The 9,684-nt window shown below is 35.2% G+C and overlaps 1 long non-coding RNA gene across 1 annotated transcript in view; it reads right to left on the bottom strand.

The window, feature by feature from the left end:
- Positions 1-389: 389 nt before the first annotated feature.
- Positions 390-9,684, bottom strand: part of LOC136032340 (uncharacterized) — a 513,312-nt gene continuing 504,017 nt past the window's right edge. Inside the window, exon 3 of the long non-coding RNA XR_010618707.1 lies at positions 390-1,281. This is a non-coding gene — a long non-coding RNA (uncharacterized LOC136032340). The remainder of the gene's footprint in view (positions 1,282-9,684) is intronic.

The following is a 9,684-nucleotide window of genomic DNA, read 5'->3' as shown; positions in this document are numbered from 1 at the left end:
CAGAAACTGCCCTTGGTTCTTAAAATATATCTTTAATTGGGTGATTATAAGTTATAAAACTTGTTTCTATACTTTTCAATATTAAGCGTGCCAGGTGAGAGAAGCGAAGATTAGCACTGTATGTGGCACTATGGCATCTTGTCACTTAAAGTCCAAATTTGATTAATGTTCCTTATTTGGTTCTATTACAATTAAAGCACGGCTTTCAATCGCCACACCCTTTAAACAGGTTCGTGAAAATCAAAATAAAAAGAAACCTTTTAGCTTTAAATACCATCTTATTTTGATTATTTCAAATAGGTTTTACCCGATGTCTGTTATTTGGGCTGAAGTGCAAGTGAAGAAACGCAAGACTGTAAGAAAAAAAACTACTAAGAAATACTAGTATGCCTTTATCGACAAATTTTATTTTATTTGCAGTAGTAAAAAGTATAAGATGATAAAAATTATATTACCGGATAAAACAGGCAGTTGAAAATCCCTAAAAGATACCCAATAGAGTGGAAGCTCAAAACGTTATAGGACTGAATTATCTTTTCATGCGTTGAGCATGGCGTTAAAATGTATGCATTGGCCAGGTTACCTTAATTCTCTTAAAACATAAGACCTTTAAATGTAATTATGTATGTCAAAATCATATCCAAACAGTTCAAAATCAAATTTGTACGAATCATACAGCTTATAAATTTGACTAATGATCAGCTGTCGCATGAACTTGTTTAACTTCTCACTAGAGGTCACAGGATCTTTATAAGTAAACTTCACTATGTTGCTCAAATTTCTTGAATCTAATATATATTGGGTATCTTCTTTAATATGTTCAAATCTAACAATATAATCATATTTAATGAAGCATGGGTGGATGATTTTGTAATATTGAGCCCAATGGCTATCTATTTTGTATGTTTTCATTGTTTTCGGATTTGTAAGGAATTCCACATATTCAGAAAATGTTGGTTTTGCGGTTTTAATCTCTTTTGGGGTTGCCCCACGTCTATACTCCTCTATTATCCGTGTACCATAAGTACGTTGGAAATATTTTTCCCCTGGATCACCTAGCTTATCATTGTAACCAGACACAAGACGCTCAAAAGGATGACGAACTACGGCAAAGACAAAATAGGAATTTAGTTTTCTCTCTCTCACGTCATCATCCAATTTGTAAAGGCTTGGAAACTTCATTCTGAAATGTACATCATAATGTTTGACATTTACTGCATCCGTTTCATTTGACTGTTTTGTTAGAATGGCAAATATTGCTTTCCAGAGGGAGCAGCCTGTCTGAAAAATTAAAATTGACTGCAAATTGCTTAGGTATTCTGTAACAAAGACTGGATCAAATTCTGGAAAGTCTTAGGATGTTGGGAAAATTGTCAGACAACTATTAACAAACACAATACTAGGCCCCCACCTACTTTATTGTTGTTACAAGAAAATACCGCATTAACACACAGAGTGCTATCAAGCATAGGCTAAAGCCGAAATGGAGATAGGGTATAAGGGTGGCCGTTTAATCAAGGGGCAATTTTATGCTGCATATTAAAAGAAGCCACTGACGTGCCTTAAGGTATCACACATGTTTTGTACTATTATTCTATATGTGCTTTATAATATTACATAACTCAATGTAAAGTCTTGAATTATGCGAGTTATAAAGAACGATAGAACACTACTATCGAATTAACATAGCATCGTTCCTTAAAGTATTAGATATGCGTTATGTCAATATTCTACGTAATCTATGGAATCTTGAAAAATCTGTATAATATCAATCTAATCATACCGAACACATATAGAATATTAGTAAATAACACGTCTGATACCTCTAGGAATGTTACTATTTTGGTTTAAGGTCGATCTTCGAGGTTTGAAGCCAATACTATTTTCCTATAGCAGTAAAATGTGTATTAACAACAGACACGAGCAGATTCTTTGATGAAAAAATTCCTGTGGCTTTATTAAAAGCTTAAACATGAGTAGGCAGAACAGATTTGCATTTTGTTTCTTTAGAGCTTCATAAGAAATTAATTAGTGGGGACACCTCTAATTTTTAAAAGTAGTAATAAAATTAATTTTAGAAGACGTGGAGAATTGTAAAGTAGCCTCTCGATTTGCCAAGATATTCGAAATTTTTGGCCGTAAATTTTTTTCTTTATTATCATCAATTTCCTTTAAAATTTGCCATTTAAGATATTCTTCCTTTACTATTTAAAAGAGTTGTACTAATCATACAGCCTTGATTTTTGTGTCGTTTTGTAAATCTTATACCGATAAATAATCCCAAAGATTCTCAAGTTTGTAGTTATGTGGGATGATTTTTAGCAATAATTCTTAGTATTCAAGATTTCCTCCTTTCTCATTGGCTTAACCGTTCCTTGAGGGGTTTGCTAGAATATCATTAAGAATGTTGACATCTCCTTAGCATTAAGACCAGATTTAAAAGGAAGTTGAAAACATGTATAATTGGCAGCAACACCTTGAGGCATTATCATTTTTAATACTTCATACGAATTGGCATTTTTTAGGTTACAAAGCTTTTACAAACCAGATAACATTATTGGCCTTTAAAAGTAAAGAAACACCGATTGTAGGCCTATAAAATCTATGAACATTATTTTTTAAAAAGAATATTATTCTTAAAAACACATCATTTTAAATATTATTGACCTTTAAAAGTAAAGAAACACCGATTGTAGACCTATAAAATGTTTGAACGTTATTTTTAAAAAGAAAATTATTCTTAAAAACACGTTATTTTAAACATTTTTGGCCTTTAAAAATAAAGAAACACCGATTGTACGCCTATAAAATGCATGAACGTTATTTTTAAAAAGAACAATAACCTTAAAGACACATTATTTTAAACATTATTGGCCTTTAAAAGTATAGAAACACTGGTTGTAGGCCTATAAAATGTGTGAACATTATTTTAAGAAAGGATATTATTCTTAAATAGAATATTATTCTTAAAACACATTATTTTAAACATTATTGGCCTTTAAAAGTAAAGAAACATCGATTGTAGGCCAATAAAATGCATGAATATTATTATTAAAAAGAACGTTAATATTTAAAACACATTATTTTAAACACTATTGGCTCTTAAAAGTAAAGAAACCCCGATTGTAGGCCTATAAAATATACGAACATTATTTTTTTTTTAATCTAAAGTTGTAGGATATTCGTCCATTTTATTTCCACGGGATCTCATTTCATTCCTAATAGTGCCGTATCTTAGAATATTTTGGTTTTTCCCCATCATCTCATACGGTTGATGATTTATAGACTCGTTCATAAATGATTGATTACCCCGGTTTGGAACCGGGGTAATCATATACTTTGCTTTACGGAGTAGTGCATATACTATTAAATTAATGTCATTTAAAGTAATATGTTCGTGCAGGTACATAATAAACATTGGGCACCCTTGCCCCGGGGTGATAATTACAGGTAAGGGAGGAAGGAAACCCCTAGGGGTATTTGATAAATTTTGAAACTACTTATATTTATATACTATTCGTCAAAAACAAGAGCTCATATCGCACTTGTGACGAGGTCAAGAGGAGCCAAGAGCTCATATGATATGACCTGTAGTAACATTCTAAGAATCTATAGATTGCTTTAAAAGAAAAATCAGAGGCTTAATGCCGGTCGAGATTTAAAATAAGAGCTCTGAGTCACGAGGCCCTTCTAAATATCAAAATTCATTAAGATCCGATCACCTACTCGTAAGTTAAAAATACCTCATTTTTTCTAATTTTTCCTTTCCCTTCAGCCCCCCAGATGGTCGAATCGGCGAAAACAACTGTAACGAGTCAATTAGTGCAGATCCCTGACATGCATATCAATTTTCATCGTCCTAGCACGTTTAGAAGGGCTAAACCCACCAAAGCGCTGAACCAAATCACCAAACTCCCCCAAAGAAAGCGGATCCAGTCCGGTTACGTCAATTACGTATCTACTGAGTTTATAAGCGTTTTCCAAGATTTCCGGTTTCCCCCCTCCAACTCCCCCCAATTTCAACAGATCTGGTCAGGATTTGAAAGAAGAGCTCTGAGACATGAGATGCCCAAAAAGCCATGGGTGTCACCTAGTCTTCTGCGGTGCATAAATAAGAAAGACCAGTTATATAGGGATTCAATAAGGAATGAAAATGATCCAGTTTGCACACGAATTTATAAGAACTAAAGAAATGCTCTTAATAAACTTTTGAGAAACGCAAAGAAAAAACATATTGAGTGTAAATTTAAAGATGCTAGTGGTAACCCAGCTAAAACTTGGAAAATTATTAAAAGTGTTATATCTTCAACAGCTCCGGTTCTGCCTGACGAAGTTACTACAAGTGATGGGTTAAAATCGAATGAGCCTGCTGTAATCTGTAATGCCCTTTCGGAACATTTTGCAACTGTTGCGGCTCGATTTTCTCGTGCTACAGTAGCTTCTGATAATGATCCTCCGTTTGAGACTTTTATCGGTACTTCTGTCGATGTATCAATGTATCTGAGACCTGTCACTCATGATGAAGTTCGTAAAATTATCTTTGAGATGAAAAGTTCTTCGGCTGGGAGTGATTCCATTAACCTTCTTGTTTTAAAAGCCGTGTTTCCAAGCATTTCACATATATTAACGTCCTTTATTAATGCTTGCTTTAAGCAAGGGAAGTTCCCCAATTGTCTTAAAATTGCAAGAATAACTCCTGTGTTTAAGGGTGGTAATAAGAATGATCTGGGGAATTGTAGACCAATTTCATTATTACCTGTTGTTTCACGGGTTTTAGAAAAATGTATTAATATTAGAATTTATGAGCATTTGGAGCGTCATAAACTTCTACATACCAATCAATTTGGTTTCAGGAAGGGCAGAACCACACAAATGGGGATTTCATTTATTACTACTATAATTAATGATGCTTTTGATAAAAACCTTAGGGTAGCTGGTGTTTTTTTGGACTTAATTAAGCCGTTTGACACTGTTGACCATCGAATATTATTAAAAAATGTGAATTTTATGGATTAAGGGGTGCTACATTGAGTTTGCTGTGGAGTTATCTTCAAAATAGACAGCAGTATGTCAATTTACAAGGATTTTTGTCTAGTAAAAATGTTGTTAATTGAGGGGTTCCCCAAGGATCCGTACTGGGTCCGACTCTGTTTTTAATTTTTATTAATGATCTACCGCATATTGTGAAAGCTCTGCCCAGAATTGACGACTTTGTTGACAACGGTACGAGTAAGACCCAGCTTACTATGCCCTTATTTGCTGATGATACAACCTTGGTGTGTGTTGCCCCTACAGAAGAACTGCTCATGTCAACGATAAATGCAGCAATGAGCAGGATATGTACATGGCTTAAAATAAACCACCTTGACCTGAATATAGATAAGTCAAATTTTGTTATTTTCTCTCGATCTCCGAATTTTTACCCTTGGTTTACGGAAATAATTTCGGAGCGGGGAATTATTAAACGAACAAGATTCAGCAAATACCTTGGAATCAATGTTGATGAAACCCTATCATTTAAAGATCATGTGAAGTCAGTTTCGAAAATATTGTCACGTAACTTAGGTATGATGCGCAAATTAAAACATATTTTCCCCCCAAATCTTCTACGATTGTTATATTTTTCCCTGATTCACCCGTACATTTTGTATTGCTCGTCGATTTGGCTTTGTACTTTCCCTTTGATAGTTCATCCAATCCGTGTGATCCAGAATAATGGTGTCCGAGTTTTTTGTGGTGTTGGGAATCATGAGTCTTTGAGGTCTATGTATAGTGATTTAAATATAATGCCCGCAGCTGGATTACGTGATTTTTATACGTTGATTTTTATATATAGGTATTACAGAGGTAGCCTTCCCGATTGTTTTACAGGAATATTTTGTGAGAGGTCTGATGTTCACCACCACAATACTCGGAAACGAGGTAATACTGAGGTTCCTCGATTAGTTTCAAGTAGGTCTTCTTTTTCACTTATTTACAGACCTTCAAAACTTTGGAATAAACTGAGTATAGATATCAAGGAAATAGGTAGCCTTGACCAGTTTAAGTCTGATTTACGTGTGGAGTTGCTCGGTGGGTATGCTTTTGAAACTGATTAACTAATATAAATTTTACATAGCTTATTCATTTGTAATATTTATGTATTTTTTTGTTTTTTTGCTTTTGTCTTGGGGTCACGCAAGGGAGTGTATTGTTTATGTTTTTTGTTTTTTGTTGATCTCGGTATATGGTCTCATTCTCCATAACTTCTTATTCTCCATATTGTCTCTTTTTTTCTTTGAATTTAGCACAGCCTCGCAAGCTTCCCTTATGTTGTGCTATTGATTAAGAAATGTTTTTTTCTAATAAAATTGTTCTACTACTACTAAAAAAAATTATCAAATTTTATTAAGATCCGGTCACCCATTCTTAAGTTAAAAACACCTCAATTTTTCTAATTTTTCCAAATTAACAACTTCTAGCTCCCCCAAAGAGAACGGATCCCTACCAATAATGACAATCTCGTATCTATAGCTTGTGCTTATTCTTCCCTTCAAGTTTCATCTCGATCTCTCCACTCTAAGCGTTTTCCAAGATTTCTGGTTTCCAAGGTTTCTTTTTTCCCCTCCAGCCCTCTATGTCCTTGGATCCAATTCTAATTAAAAATGGATTATCTGAGACATAAGATTCTTCTGCATATTAAGTTTCATTAAGATCCGATCCCCCATTCGTAAGATACCTCGATTTTCACATTTTCCAAGAATTCCACTTTCCCCCTCCAGCTCCCTTCAATGTCATTGGATCTGGTCGGGATTTAAAATGAGAGTTTTAAAGCACAAGATCCTTCTAAATATCAAATTTCATTAAAATCTGAACACCAATTCCCAAGTTACAAATGCCTCATTTTTTCTAATTTTATCGATTACCCCCCCCCCCCCAACTCCACCAAAGAGAGCGGATCCGAGCCGGTTATGTCAGTTACCTATCTTGGACTTGCGCTTATACTTTCCACCAAGTTTCATCCTGATCTCTCCGCTTTAAGCGTTTCCCAATATTTCCTGCCCCCCCCCTAATGACACTGGATCTGGAAAGGATTTAAAATGAGAGTTTTAAAGCACAAGATCGTTCTAGATATCAAATTTCATTAAGATCTGAACACCCGTTCGTAAGTTACAAATGCCTCATTGTTTCTAATTCTCCGAATTACCCCCCCCCCTCCAACTCCACCAAAGAGAGCGGATCCGATCCGGTTATGTCAGTCACCTATCTTGGACTTGTGCTTATTCTTTCCACCAAGTTTCATCCTGATCTCTCCTCTTTAAGCGTTTTCCAATATTTCCTGTCCCCCCCAAATAACACTGGATCTGGTTGGGATTTAAAATGAGAGATCTGGGTTTCGAGATCCTTCTAAATATTAAATTTCATTAAGGTACGATCACTCTTTTATAGGTTAAAATACTTAATTTTGTCTATTTTTTTTTAGAATTCTCGCCGGATCTGGTTGGGATTTGTAATAAGAGTGCTGAAGCGCAAGATCCTTCTAAATATCAAGTTTCATTAAGATCTGTTTACCCGTACATAAATTACAAATACCTCATTTTTCAATTTTTCCGAATTACCCCCCCCCCCCCCCAACTCTCCCAAAGAGTGCGGATCCGGTTCAGCAATGTCAGTCACGTATCTTGGATGTTTGCATATTCTTGCCACCAAATTTCATCCTGACCTCTCAACTCTGAGCGTTTTCCAAGATTTCTGATTCCCCCCCCACACAACTCTCCTCAATGAAACTGGATTCAGTCAGATCTAAAATAAAAGATCTGGGTTGTAAGATCCTTCTAAATATGAGATTTCATTAGGATTCGATCACTCCTTCGTAACTTAAAAACACCTATTTTTTCGAATTAACCGTCACTAAACTCCCCCCCCCCCCACAGACGGTCGAATTGGATAAATGACTATTTCTAATTTAATCTTGTCTGGTACTGATTTTTCTCATTTTTCAGAATGAACCCTTCCCCCTACTTCTCCAAAGAGAGCGGACCCGTTCCGAATATGTCAATTACGTATCTATGATTTTTGGTCATTTTTACCACCAAGTTTCATCCCGGTCTTTTTTTTCGAATTAACCTTCTCCCCACTCCCCCCAGATGATTGAATTGGGGAAACGACTATTTCTAATTTAATCTAGTCTGGTTCCTGATACGCCTGCCAAATCTCATCGTCCTAGCTTATCTGGAAGTGCCTAAACTAGTAAAACAGGGAAAGACAAATTCAAAGTGCCACAAAAACTTGTTAATACCACAGAAATTTTCAAAACTTTTTCTAAGACCTTTTAAGCCCTGAAAGCAAGAGATAAATTATGGTCTAACTCGGTGTCTTCAAGTATCGCCCCGATTTACGAACAATTAGCTACAACTGAAGCCCAGCTGGAGAAAATAAAAAGTCGTCTGCTGGAAAATATAACCAATCAAACAGTTCGTAGTAACGAACTGTAGTAACAAGCGACCCGGCTCAATAGTAACCGAAACTCTATAAAATGGAATTTTGATACCAATAGCTACATCAAAAGAATTGCATTTTAATGCTGATTTTAAATATATAAGTTTCATCAAGACCAGTTATACCCATCGAAAGTTACGAGCCTGAGAAAATTTGCCTCATTTTAGAAAATAGGAGGAAAAATCCCTTAAAAGTCATAGAATCTTGACGTAGAAATTTATTGTTACCTTTTTGTTCCCGTTACCTTATTGTAGAAGTTACAAGCTCCTATCTACAAATATGTGGAATTTCGCATTTTTTGCCACAAGACAGATCACGGATGCGTGTTTATTTGTTTTTTTTTTTTTTTTTTTTTGTTTTTTTCCAGGGGTATTCTTATCGACTGAGTGGTCCTAAAATGTCGCAAAAAGGCTCATTCCAACGGAAATCAAAAGTTCTAGTGCCCTTTTAAGTGACCAAAAAAATTGGAGGGTGCCTAGGCCCCCTCCCATGCTCATTTTTCCCAAGACTCTCCGGATTAAAATTCTGAAATAGCCATTTTATTCACCTTATTTCATTTTATTCTATGTCTTTAGGGACGACTCAATCCCCCGCAGTCACCGTGGGAGGGGCTGCAAGTCACAAACTTTGACCTGTGTTTACATATAGTAATGGTTACTGGGAAGTGTACAAACGTTTTCAGGGATATTTTTTTTTTGTTTAGGGGGAGAGTTGAGGGGGGAGCACTTGGGAGGATATTTCCATGGAGAAAATTCTCATGGGGGGAAGAGAATTTCAATGAAGAGGACGCAGGATTTTCTAGCATTATTTGAAAAAAACAACGCAAAAATAAATATGGAAAGTTTTTTTCTACTGAAAGTAAGGAGCAGCATTAAAACTTAAAACGAACAAAAATTATTACGCATATGAGGGGTTTACCTTCTTGGTATACCTCACTCTTTACGCTAAAGTATTTTTAGTAATTTCAACTATTTATTCTACGGCCTTTGTGATTCAGAGGTCATTCTTAAGAAATTGCGACAAAATCTAAGCTTTAGTGTAAAGAGCGAGGCATTGACGAGGGTTTAACCCCCCTAATATACGCAATAAAAACATACTAATATAGAAATTCGTTACGTAAGTTAATTCGTAAGTTACGTATATTTTTCACCAATGAAGACGTTTGTAAGAAAATAATAGTTCTAGTTGCTTTTTTAAGCAATCAAA

The sequence above is a fragment of the Artemia franciscana genome, chromosome 10, assembly GCF_032884065.1.
Source record: "Artemia franciscana chromosome 10, ASM3288406v1, whole genome shotgun sequence".
NCBI classification, from domain to species: Eukaryota; Metazoa; Arthropoda; class Branchiopoda; order Anostraca; family Artemiidae; genus Artemia; species Artemia franciscana.
The sequence above is the reverse complement of the archived record's forward strand: the minus strand, read 5'-3'. Positions and strand labels throughout refer to the sequence as shown.